This window comes from Hesperophylax consimilis, chromosome 7, assembly GCF_061612785.1.
Source record: "Hesperophylax consimilis isolate HC1 chromosome 7, BYU_Hcon_1.0, whole genome shotgun sequence".
In the NCBI taxonomy this organism is placed as follows: domain Eukaryota; kingdom Metazoa; phylum Arthropoda; class Insecta; order Trichoptera; family Limnephilidae; genus Hesperophylax; species Hesperophylax consimilis.
Genome location: NC_142842.1, coordinates 40,800,327 through 40,814,755, shown reverse-complemented (window position 1 = coordinate 40,814,755; position 14,429 = coordinate 40,800,327).

Here is a 14,429-nt window from a genome sequence, read left to right as displayed (position 1 = left end):
ACGATTTTGGAAAGTATTTGATGAGACAAGGAGTTGGATAAGTCATAAAAAAGTAGGTTTTGGCATTTTTCAAAAATCTTCCCCCAAACCCCGCAAATTGTTCTCTAATTGCTCCGTTCAGCGCTTTTCAGGTCTATGTTTCCAACACTGGATCCAATGTGGCTGATGTTTATTACTTAAATAAACATTTTGAATGGTTGAATACTATGCCCAGTGCATATTATCGTTGTTACTATTTTCAGACTTACCTTTCTGAATTTCTCTTTTGCTTGTGATTTGTGATGTGGTGTAGAGGTTTTTTAGGTTAGCAGATACAGAAAAACATACTTACTGACAGGTCACTTCAGATAAACACACTTTCATTAAAAAAATGACGCAGAGGACACTATAGTAAAAACACTGAACATTTATTTATATTGGTTCTTTATCCCTCCTTACCATTGATATAACATTTATCAGGGATTAGAGGCAAAAGCAGAATTGATATTTATTTTAAAAGATCGGATAATTTAGGACTCTTTGGGACTGGTGAATTTTTAATGACATGACCTTAAAACGATTCGAAATTCTTAGTTGTCTACGTTTTTTATTTGTGAATTTTAAAAGGCGGAAAGAGAATGGAGCAATGTTTAATTCACATTCGAAATATATTTAAAGGTTGTAAAGAAATTTATTTTTAAACCACGGTTTAGATGGGACAGCCCTTAGAATGAGTTTCACCAAGTAAAGCTACAATGTGATATATTGTACCCCTAATACACGTATAGGTACTTAATCTATACCATCTAGCATTTAAAAACAACTATTGTTATAAAAATAATTCTCTAAAATTGTGTAGGTATGTTTAATATTGTCCACACATCGCCTTTTAAGCATTATTTTCTATTTGTATATACTTACTCCTTCCATAAACACGAACTCCTGGAGCTCACTTTATGGAGTAGTAGAATGTTTAGGATTTTTAAAAAATTTATTTTGCATACTGTTACAATTTGAAATCTTGATTTATTTTGTAATAAATAAAATAAATAAATTCATAGGCAATCAGTTCCTAACATACCAATTGCCATCTCTAATGCACAGGCGCAATCTAGGCATTCTAAGTCTGTTTTACAGGTATTTCAATGGAGCCTGCTATAAGGAGCTACATGACACCAGCGGAGCACCCGTTCATGGTAGATATTGGCTTCGTGAGAACGGGTCGTTTCTTCCACTCATTTTTGTGTAAGTCGGCTTGTATGTGGAACGAGCTACCGGCATCTGTTTTTCCTCCATCATATAATTCTCAAGCCTCCTCAAGACCTCTTCTACCTTAACCCGCCTCTCACCGCTGCCCATCCGGGTGGCGATATAGTTACACTGTACAGACACAGGGGCGCTCTTGTAAAGTCCTACAAAAAAGTTTAATCTTTTTCGTTTATACTGAATATTTTAACATTGCACATGTCATTGTTTGAAGCGAATATAAACGGGGAATATTCGTATGTCCATGATAATAGTTGTTTAGAGTTATTGCAATAACAACTTGGTCAACCTCAACAAGACAAGTCATTGGAGATTTTTGTATTCGGTGTTCGGTTTAATTACTTGGTTAATTGAAATGAACACTAGTGCAGTCGTGTTGTAACCCCTCCAGGGTTGGTTGTAAAGCAGTAGTTAGCCCGGCTGATTGCTCATTACGCCAGCGTCTACCTGTCACCTCTAGTCCTACTCCTACTCCTAGTCCTAGTCCTAACCGACAGCCCGCGCTGTCTGCCGCCGTTCTACCTGCCTCTGTCTGTCCGCCTTGTGCCTCCACCGCGTTTAAAACAAACAGAAGGTATTTATTAAACGGGCTTAAGTTGTTGTTAACTGTCAATTTTACTTACTTTTCCAGATTAAAGAAGTGTTATCGCCAATCATTACTAATACCTAACTGCCAGTAGCCAGTGGAACATAACAATGAATAGCACCTCTCACCCCCAATTTGAGGAATGTTTTTTTCAATTATTATTTTTCGGTTAATCGACAGTTTACATTTATTTCAGTTTGTATATAGCTAAAATAAAACCAATTATGTATTTCCTCATTGTTACTTTACCTCTACTGAGACAGCATAATAAGGAATGAGTAAATTAAATTTGTAAGAAAGGAATATGAAATCAAAAATTTATACAAAACAAAAGATTATATAAAACGAAAAATTTAAAAAACAAAACATTTATCAATATATTTATAGCCATGGAGAGAGGTTGTATATATAAATCAAATCATAATAGAAATATAAACAATAGAGACAAAACATTATTCACAAACCATCATATAAATTTTCTTTTATGGGCCTCTTATATTTGGTAATTTCGCAACTGAAAGTATCCACCTTGGATAATAAGCTAGTGTTGTGAGACTAATGGAAGACGTCTCTGAGGAAAATAATTTCTCTCTGAGTCTTCATTATTAATCATATTTGAGAATGCTGTGGGAAGGGTCTTTTAAGTAAACGAAGAAGAGGCGGTTCTGGGAAGGAAACAGCTATGAGAGGTGAGGTGGAAGTCCGTGTGTCCTGAAGAAACAGACGTACGAATTCATCCCTCCCACTGCGGTGCAAGGCGATCTTACCCTTCTCATTTACAACTTTCTACTTCCCAAGCACCGCAAAATAGGAACGAAATTGTTCCACGAATTCCGGACAGTTGAGACATCTAAAATTAAAACTTGGGACTTCTAAAAAGCAAATACTTGGAGTTCATTTTAACAAATAGATGCAGAAAATTAAATGATTATCGTTTCTCTGAAAAGATGTATTATCGTTGCATATATCACGTGCGTATCGTCCCACATGGATGTGATAATTTTATTATTATATTATTTGTGTTTAAAAAAAAATTAACACCTAATATTGATAACTTTTCACGTTGATACTATTCACATAAAACTATTGAAGGGGTGTTGTATTATTTATTATATTCTATTATCTTTATTGGCTCGAAATACTTTATGGTCCAGATCAAATTATAACAATTCAAACAAATAATGTTTATCATTGAGTGTAATCCTGAAGCCGTGTTTAATTAACGCAGATTGCATTTCACGTAGGTACCAAGTACTTGGATTGTAATTACAGCTAATTTGCTGGATAGCTGCATACCTATAGTGCTCTGTTAGATTAGTATAGCCCCTGGGTCCGAAGAGGTTTAATACGAGACAATACCCGGAATTAACATCGGAATCTTAACGGCCCTGTGTACTGCACAGACCTACCGTTGAATGTTTCCTATCTAATCTCTATAATAAAGTAGGAATCTTAAAGACATAAGAGATGAACTCGCGTAAAAACAATATTTGGTGCGCAGCCTGGAGTAATAGACGGACCTATGGTCGAATTTTCCCTAGCAGGCCTAGAAAAGTGATCTTTCCGTGAGGTTTACTTGAATTATTTTTGATGAACGTATTACTAAAATCTCAGATGCTTCTATAGAAATTCCTCGGGAAGTTACTAATTCATCGTCTAGAAAAATGAAATCTGGTGTTTATCGCTCGGTTTGAAAAACATTTATAAAATTTTCAATGATTTCAAATAAATTTTTTCAATGGTAAGGTACTGTTTTTATTAATATTAAATATAATTAACTTGCATCCGTAGAGATGGCTCTAAAAATATATACACAATCGTTACGAATTCGTTGGAATAAATTTAAATGTGAGTTACAGGCAAACCTCCCTTGTTGGAGTCTTGTGTCGACTTAATGCTATTTGACAGAAAAGGAAAATTTGTATTTTCTGGAAAATCCATTCGAATGAAAATGCTATTTTATACCGTGTCAACCTTTAAAAAAAGTCTTAAAAAATCATCCCATTTTTGCGGGTATAGTAATAATAAAGATAACGAGTTTATTTCGGAATGTGAGGAGGTTTGTGTAATCCCACACATAACCATAAAACATAATACAACAATATTACAATAATAAGAACAAAAAATATGTTAAGCATTAGATTGACGAGCCAACAACTTTCTCCAGTGTTCTGCGATGCTTGAGTCTGGACCCTGGCGAGATTCCACGATAAGGACATTTTTGGAGTGGTTTGTCCTCTCCCTTAAACCTGTTACTCGGGCTCTTATGAGGGCTGCAAACTGTTACCTGGTACTCGTACTTCCGTGTATGTTGGAAGCGCTGCAGTGTCTTGGAAGGCTAAACATCAGGCCAAACATTAGGGGAAAGTTATTAAAGTACCTTAAAATAGACATATTATGGTAAAACTTATTATTGATGTATTTTAAAATATCTTTTAAAACTTAAAATAAATATTGGTTTGACTGAAAATTGAAAAATCATTTGTTGGTTACACACGCTGACATTCGTGAATACCATAACTAGCATTTTCAACTGTCTGTCGCGTCAAACACTATGACTGTAATGTTGTAGCATTATAATAGAGCGAACATGGAAGATGTCACCCTTTAGTAGTTGCGGTACTATTAGGGCAGGTATTTCAGTTGCTTTCAAACTTTTAAAGAGATATTTACGTTCGTCAAATGCTGGAGCCTTGACAGTCTAATCTCGCTGATAACATTCCTGAGTGCTTATACAAAATTACCGGCCCTTAGACGGATTTCTTTAAAATTAGACGAGTGTAAACGTAGTGTCATTATTCATAACATAACACAATGTTGAATGAAACACTAGTATATATTGAATTATTTCGCGGATAAGAGATAAGCCGCCATAGCTCAGTGGTCAGAGCTGTCGACCGGAAATCGAAAGGACACGGGTTCAAGTCCCGTTGTCGTCATGTATCTTTTATCAGGAGATTTTTCAATGTGGATGAGTGTTTCAGGCTAATAATTATTGCTTATAAAAATAATTGTTACCCCTTGTGCTATGCATAAAAAATCTTGTCTTAAAAACATTAGTTTACCAAAAAAATAATAATTGGTATTTCTTCCTTAAAATTATCAAGAACTGAGCGATCGTGGTATGGCAATGTGCCTTATCTATAGATACAGCATTTTGACTTTACAACGCTCAATCTATTCCATTCGTCGAGTTACCATATGAAATGATTTTTATTTGGCCATTGTGCTTACTTTCCTGTCAATTATTATGTATTATCAATCAAAATTATGAATAAATTTGAACTGTTCCAACTCCATAACACAGGGATGTTAGTGACGTGGCGGTGAAATAATAAAAAAAAATGAATTACTTTTTTTGTTATTTGTTTTTGGGGTGTTATGCCGTGTTGCGCTAACTCCTTCTTTAGCCAACGTTTCGGACAGCATTGCAGTGTCCATCATCAGGGCTGCTGTCCATCAGCAGTTATTTAACACATCTGCCCTGCCGCAACACGGCATAACACCCCAAAAACAAATAACGAAAATTCTTTTGGCCGTGAAAATCTTAAATCATATTTAAATGAATTACTGTACAAAATTTATTATATGAAATAAAAACGAATAAAAATTAACGATAGAAAAAATACCACTTCGGTAATGACAAGAGATTGCAAGTTAAAATAAAGCACTCTGCCAGGACAACCCCACAAATACGCGATTAACGCCATTACCATTAACGTCGTGAGGGATACGATGTTTGAGTTACAGCGTAATGGCCTTACGTATCGACAGCTATCCTTGCCACGTGCGCCTCGTGTAATGTACCAAAATGCCGTATCTCCGCAAAGCTAGTTTTGAGATAAATGACTTTTGTTATTTTCCTCACAAACCTCGAAGACAATTTAAAATTTGGTGAAAGGTTTGTTTGAGAATTAATGTCCAAAATTAATTTATCTCAAAACTAGTTTTTTGGAGATACCGCGAATTGCCATTACACGGGCGCGTGATATGTGTGCGAACTTTATTTTATAAAACTAACTGTGGAAGGATGCCTAACGTGTGAATGTGTAAAACATACATTTTACCTCTGTCTTAGTCAGAGCTTGAGTTGCCCATTTGGTAGGTTCTTTTTGTTGTATTTTACCCCCATCCACCCTTAACCAAGTGTAGTGTCGCCGTGTTGCATTATTTATTTGGGTTAATTAGGTTTTTTTACTGCATTCCCATTCGGGGAATCGGCGGCAGGGAGCTATAATTTATACCGTCGTATTTACAAACTTCTTCGTTTATTAGAGCCGTAAATCTGCAGAAATCCCGATCCGCTTTAGCATTGTGTTTAGCTATTTGGCAGGAAGAAAAGGTCATAAAAAGAGATTACAAGCAAGTTTATCTCGGGTACCGAATGCTTGTTAGCACAGATCGTAAATTACTCCGAAAATACCTGGACAACCCTAATTTACATACCTTGCAAATAATTCTTATAATTCCTGTAAAATCTAGAACAGAATCTAATCTTAGTAATTATACCAGTCACATTTAGCAGTCTTATATGAAAACAATGTCACAGGAGGATAAAACGATAATATTTTTGTTACTGCAAATTAGCGCAGGAAACGCCGTCGGGCACGTTTTGTTATACCCTATAGGTACACGAGTGTGATAAGATACATTTGGCTTCATCGCAATTTTTTTGTGACCGAACGACGCGCGACGTTTCGGTTTCGGCCAATAAACGAGTTTTGGGCGCGGTTTCGGTTTCGGCCAAAAATTTGCGGAAACCGAAATCTGCGATCGTGATGTGTCGGATCACGTTTTACGAGTATATAAAATTTGTCTTAAAGTTCAAAGATAAAAGAGCTGCAAATTTAATTTTTATCAAAGTTAATCGTAAAAAATTATTTATTTATTATATTGACATTGCTTAACATTAATACCAATGAATACTTGACTCATTTGTTAACTATAGTTAATAGTTCTAATTTTATAATATCTTGTGTATTTTTATAATTTTTTAAAGTTAGATTACCTATAGCGAACACTGAAGAACTGACATTCATATGCTTCATTTTTCATGAAACTTTTATTAACAGCAAATTACAATTCGTTGGCATTTCGCTTTATCTCTCCGCACACTTTCTTCCTTTTATTATTGTTACCCAAATATTCATAGGATTAAGAACCGTTCCCATCCCAGGCGAAATCACTAAGAAATTGTATGGACATACGTAGTACCATGCATAATTTAACCCCTTGGGCAATTTTGGGAGATATTCTTCATAGACAAGAAACAACCGTAGTCTTATTGGGAGATGTATCCCAGCCTGACACGGTCTTTAAATTTATGCTTTCTCATTTTTTAAAATATGGTGATAAATATGATTTAAACAGTGTAAGAAAGAGAGCACATTTGCAGCACTTTCTAAGGTAGAAGATACTTTTAGTATCGTCTTGTTGAAAGACCACAATTAAGAATTGAATCTTCGCGTTGCTTGAATTTTTTTTTATTCGTGTTTGGTGACTAAACTTCCTAACCATTCTCTTGGTCTTCTCCTTCCCACTTTGAGGATTCCTTATTTCCAATGGCTCCGGGCGGTTGGTACTGGTGCAGAGTCATAAGTCACAAAGTGAACTTTTCTTATCCGTGGCGTGTTTTATTGCTTTTGGGTCAAACACTCGGTTCTCTCTGGACATCCCCTGTTCTCCCGACCCATAAATCACCCTCCCGCCCTTTGCTTGTCTGGAATTTGTCTCTTCCTTGGTATTTAGAACGGTTTGCTTTAAACACCTCTTGTTTTCTTCGCGCAACAGCTGGGAGTTCTTATTACATTAATAATAAATAATATGTTGAACGTGTTTTTACCGACTTTCAAATTTTATTTATTTACCAGCTTTTCGCCCACTGCAGGCATTGGGTAAAGTGTGTAACTTTTCTGCTATTCTTTTTCTTAAATGCTGTGTGATATAATGTTTAAATGTGGATGAAGGAATTGGTGTGTGCATATTTTTATATTTATTATTTGATGGTTGAATGTGGATGACGCAATGAGTGTGTGCCTACTTTTATATTTATAATTTGATATTTGAATGTCGATGAAGCAAGGGGTGTATGTCTACTTTTATATTTATGATTTGATGTTTGAATAAGTATGAAACAAGGAGTGTGTGCCTTTTTAGGCAACATGTACTAAAATATTTGATGTTTGAATGTGGATGAAGCAAGAATCGTGTGCCGTCACAAAGAGACCAGGGAGTTACCCGTTCAATTTAGTACTCCTGCTACTGAGCAACTCCGGTCGCCCGGGTCAAAGCGCTCAGAATGAGTCACTCGGGTTGTGTAGCTTTATACGCGTAGATTGATATCCATATCGACTACTTTTCGCCACCATCTATTAAATATTTTAAGAAAAACCTACAGTAATGACCTACACCTACAGTACCTACCTAAACCAGTTCCTACGTACAGTACCTACCTACAGTACCTATACAACTCACGCTCTAGGTATTGTATGTATAGATGTATATACATACAGCACCTAACTACGGTACCTACCTGAAATACCTACCTACAATACCTACCTAAAGTCCCTACATAACACACGCTCATGTAATTGTGTGTTGAAGCCAAACGTCACTGAGAAACAGTAAACCATTTTACACTTTAATAATAAATTGCGAATATTTCGTATTTTACAATCTTGCTCGGGATTTTTTGAATATTTTTATTTAAAGCAACCAAATTGATAATTTTGAAACAAGCAGTATATCAAGTATGATTTGAGATTATCACGGCCAAAAATATTATCCTGATTAATCTATTAGGTTATTATCCAGAGTTCATCATCAGGGCAAACTTTTAGCCGGTTTTTAAATTATTAACCCTGATATTAATTGTTCTTAACTGGAATTCTCGTCTTCAGCACCTTAGAAGCACGCCGATAAATATTTTTAGGCAAACATTTTTTTTAAACTAATCTTTTGAACTATTCTTAATCCACTAATATTGTAAGATGTTAACTTATATGTGCCTAACAAGTATACTCGTGGGAGATCTCATGCCCTTTTTTATGCTCCGAAAGCGTGGACTTCTGCCTATCAGAACTTGCCAATCAACAGAGCGAATCAACTGCTTATTACGATACCTTAAAATAAAGCCAGAATCTTATCGACGTAAGTGCCGTAAGCCGTGCACACAAATATGTGACGCGCGGCTCTGGTGTATTGGAGAGACCTGCAGTTGAATTTTCCCTATCAAATCTCTTAAATAAAGTGGGAACGACGTAAGTGATGAAGTCGTATAAAAACAATATTCGAAGCATGGCCCGGCGTAATGAATTGACCTACGGGCGACTTTGCCCTAGGAGGCCTAGAAAATGTCTGTCCAAGTCTGTTTTTCATTAAACTCCCTTTTAAATTAGTTTTCTTGTGTAAAAATAAGTTATTTTATTAATGTTGTATTTTCGAAATGAGTTTTTTTTAATCAATTTTCTCAGGAAATAATCGTTTATAAACATTATTGTTACTTTTTGTTATGTATTATCACTAAATAAATGAAATCGATCTTTCCTTGGGGTTTATTTTAATTATTTCTGATGAACGTATTCCTAAAGTCTCAAAAGTTTCTAGAGGGATTCGGCGGAAAGTTACTAATTCATCGTCTAGAAAAATAAAATTTGGTGCCTACCGCAAATTTCATAGTAGAAAAATGTTTAAGAAACATTTAAGATTTTAGTAATCAGAAATAATAAAAAGTGAGCGTCGAGCAAACCTCCGTTATTGAGAGTTTGAATCGCCTTAAAAGGAAGCTACAAGCAAAAATAATGTATATAATCTTGGTATACCTTATATTGTAGGTAATAGGCATTAAAATCGCTCGAAAAACGGATTCTAGAAACGTTCGATTTCAAGCACAAAACTGGTTTTTATTTATTTTGTAAATAATTTTATAAAAAATCAAAAAAGTTAATCACGTGAAACTGTCACAGATAATCTTACTTATAATACTGTATTTTTAAGTTGTTTCCTTTATGCTTCCATACATTTCTATTGAATTTTTTTTTGTATTTACATTTATATTTTTTATTGAGTAATTTATTTTTTATTTGAATTCCACTCAAGCGAAACGATAGGAAAACTTTCAAATTATCTAAAGCATATTTTTTGGTATTTATAATGTACACTAATTCGTTGTAAAGATTAATCAAAATAGTGATTTGGCATTAAGCTTCGCCTTAATAATTCTGCATTGACTGTCGACAATTTTAGCGTCACTTACAGACAGTTTAGCAACTATCTTTTGAAATATGCCACAGAATAGTAAAACTGTATTTATTGTACAAAATAAGTATTTACTTTGTGGCTCGTCATAATTTACAATAAAAGATTTAAATTTGTTTTAGACCACCTTAATTTTAAAACAGTTTTAATTTTCTCCTGACGAAAGAAGGGTGCTTCCGAAACCGGTAGAGTGCAATAATTAAAATTAAAGTGGTCTAAAACAAATTGACATTTTTTATCGTAAATTGTAATCTTCTCCGTAATATATCGGTGCATAACCGTTTTATAGAGAACATACATGCGCCTAAGATTTCTTTTCAGACATTTTCTACAACGCATATAAATAGTCTTTACAACATACTTATTTTATTATTCACCAACTATAGTAATAATAATTGATTTAAATTATAATTCACGTTTCTGTTTACTTATCCTTCCGAATAACATTTAATTTTTTTTTTACTTTTTTATATTTTGTTATCACTACAGGTACAGTTTTTTTTTATGTTAACCAACACTATTTTTCTAAACACAAGCACCAGCTTACGTTATGAAAGAACATAATAATGCTCAAAATTGTACACTGCAAATTCTTGGATCATGTGAAATATGTAAAAAAAATAATAACACCTAATAAATAAACAACAACAACAGTGACACGGTGAGCACATCAAATATTCGCTCTATACAAATTAATAGAAAACCAGTGAATTTATATACTCAAAAGCAGCGAAAAGTATATTAAAACGTGGCTTCAATTGCCCAAAAGTGTAACTGGTCTTACATCTTTAAAAAGAGTGATTTTAAAGTGTCAAAAGTGAAAACAAAATAATAATTAAAAGTGACTCAGTGCGAATATCTGGAAGCTTATTATTGCTACCTGCCTTGTCAAACTTACTGTCTCGCAGTGTATTGTAACTACATAAGTACTCATAGACATATTACATAGGTACTCGGAGTAAACCAACTTTTCAGGGGAGTGAAACCATTGCAGTTAAATAATTAAATAAAAATAATAACCTTTTTTCTACTTGCAATCCAATTTTTACCATAATGGATGTCGAATCATTTATAACAAATGTAGAAAATGCTGTGGTTGCATTTAATACCTGTTTAACGGATCCAGCAAATAAGTTCACGAAAGACCAAATAACAAAACTAACCCCAATTACAAGTCATTTCTTAATAGCTATTGGTAGATTGGCGCAAACGGTGTCTAATAAAACTGCTAGTCTAGAGGGTGAATTACGGGCTTATAAGGAAATCGGAATAAATATCCCAGCCCCACAAAACAACCTCGACATTTGCGAGGTAATTTCTGAAATTAATGAGCGTAGCGAAAGAGCTAAAAACATCATTCTTTGTAATATACCCGAAAGCACTGAAACGACTGCGGCCAACAAATTAATAGATGACAAAAACAAGGTAACGGTTTTAATCTCTGCTCTCGATGATACCGCAAACCGTGATATGCTACGTGTTTACCGCATTGGAAAACCAAGTGTTGAAAAACCAAGGTCCCTTAAAATAGAATTCAATAACTCCACAACATCCAGAACATTACTAAGTAAACGTCATCTTTTAAAAAACAACACAAGGATATACCCCGATGCTACAATTTTTCAACAAAAACATCTAAAAAATCTAAGAGAAGAACTGGAAAAACGAAAGACAAATGGCGAAAATGATATTACTATAAAATATGTAAACGGAAACCCTAAAATAGTGCAAACACCGCCAAAAAACGATGCAAACTCAAGATATACTACCAGAACGCGCGGGGACTACGCACCAAATTAAATGAACTACGTTCTACAATATCGCTACACCATTACGACGTATATGTGCTGACAGAAACTTGGCTCGACTCGGAAATAAAATCAACAGAACTCGGACTCAACAACTACAAAATTTTTCGCTGCGATAGAAACTCTACATCCAGTTCCAAAACAAGGGGAGGCGGAGTACTAATTGCAATAAAGAAGAAATTGATGTCAAGAAAACTCAAAACAAAAAATAATACACTCGAACAACTATTTGTACAAATTGATACCACTGTAGAAAAGATAATAATTGCAACTTTATACACACCGCCACTATCTGATGCCGGAAACTATCGAAGCCACAGCGAAGACGTTGAAAATCTACTCTACAAATATCCTAAATCGTGCACGTGAGATTTTAGATATGACAAATTTTTTAAATCTTTTACAACATAACTTTATATACAACATAAATGATCGCTTACTAGATCTAGCAATATCAAATTATCCTAAATTGTTCATTGAGAAATGTAATGATCCTCTGTTACCTGTTGATAACCATCACCCCCCTCTTTATATTAAGTTAAATATATGTGGCGTCGAGCCGAAACCCGTTGAAAAAACTCTCAACTACAAAAAAGCAGATTTTGAATCTATAAATTCTCATCTTTCGCATGTTGACTGGTCTTTTTTGTCTGATGTTAATACTGACGATTCCTTAGAAAATCTATATTCAATATTCTCCACCACTATCAAATCATATGTACCACTATTTACTCCTAAAAAACATACATATCCAACTTACTTCTCATCAGAACTAATAGCCTCACTACAACAAAAAAAAATACTTCATAAAAAATTCAAAAAAACTGAAGAAAATCGACTATACAAATTTCAGTGAAAGTAGGAAAAAATGCAAAGATCTCTGTAAAATCTGTTATAAAACATATATAAATTCTATCGAGAACACAGCCTTAAACTCGAAAAATCTCTGGAAATTTATTAAAAAATAAACAATGACAGCACAGACTATCCTCCAGAAATGCACATGGACGACAAATACGCCAACAATACGCAAGACATTGTAAATCTTTTTTCTGACTTCTTTAAAAATGTTTATGATGATGAAACACTAGAAGAAAATATTCCTTCATACACATTCAAAAAAACCACACATTTAACAGACTGCTATATCACCGAAGAATCTTGCAAAAAAAAAATTAAATTCCTTAGACATAAACAAGTCTGCAGGCCCGGACACCATCCCGCCAATTTTCCTAAAACAGTGCTCCTCCATATTGTCTAAACCACTAACCATTTTATTTAACCACCTACTATCCTCTGGATATTTTCCCGTCTACTGGAAATCCAGCTATATTATTCCAATATTTAAAAAAGGTGACGAGACTGACATTTCAAACTATCGACCAATATGCATACAATCTGTATTACCCAAAATCTTTGAATCTTTAGTTTTGGAAGAAATATATCCTACACTAACAAAATTAATAAATGACAAACAACATGGCTTCATTAGAGGTAGATCAACTAAAACAAATTTACTACTGTTTCAAAACTATATATTGGAGTCTTTTTCTAAAAATAAACAAGTTGACTGTATATATACTGATTTTTCGAAAGCCTTTGATAAAGTGTCTCACAAAGTACTGATCCAAAAACTTCATGCTATAGGAATCAGAGCAAATATGTTAAGCTGGTTAAGTAGCTACATATCTGGTAGAACTTTACTTGTTAAAATAAAATCTTTTTTATCTAAACCATTTTTGGCCACTAGTGGCGTACCGCAAGGTAGTCATCTTGGCCCAATTTTATTTATTGTTTTTATAAATGACATAGTCAACTGCTTTGAAAATGTCAATGTACTGCTATTCGCCGACGATATTAAATTATATAAAGAAATAACCTCAATAAACGACTGTCAAGTTCTTCAATCTAATATAGACATGCTAAATAAGTGGTGTTCACAAAACAATTTATATTTAAATGTAGAAAAATGCAAAATTTTGACCTTTTCCAGAAAAAAAACATCACAATTTTTTGGCTATTCAATAAATAAAACAAATTTAGAAAGAGTAAAGGAAATGCGAGATCTTGGCATAATAATGGATGAGAAACTAGACTTTACGGCCCACATTCAACAAACTGTGAATAAGGGTATGAAAACATTAGGTTTTATATTAAGAACAATTAAAAACTTTAAATCTTTACAAATCATAAAACTATTGTACATATCCCTTGTTAGAAGCCTGATAGAACATAACTCCATAGTTTGGTCGCCCTTCTACAATGTACATATTCATAATGTTGAAAGAATTCAAAGAAAATTTCTACGCTTCGTCAATTTTAAACTTAACATCCCTTTAGAACACATAAATTACCAGTCATTATTGAATCATTTAAATATTCCGACATTAGAAAACAGAAGAAAAATAAACGACCTAACCTTTTTATTAAAATTATTGAACTCTAAATTCGATTGTTGTGAACTCCTGCATTTAATAAATCTACACATACCTACACGAACAACTAGGCAAATATCAACATTTTACATACATACA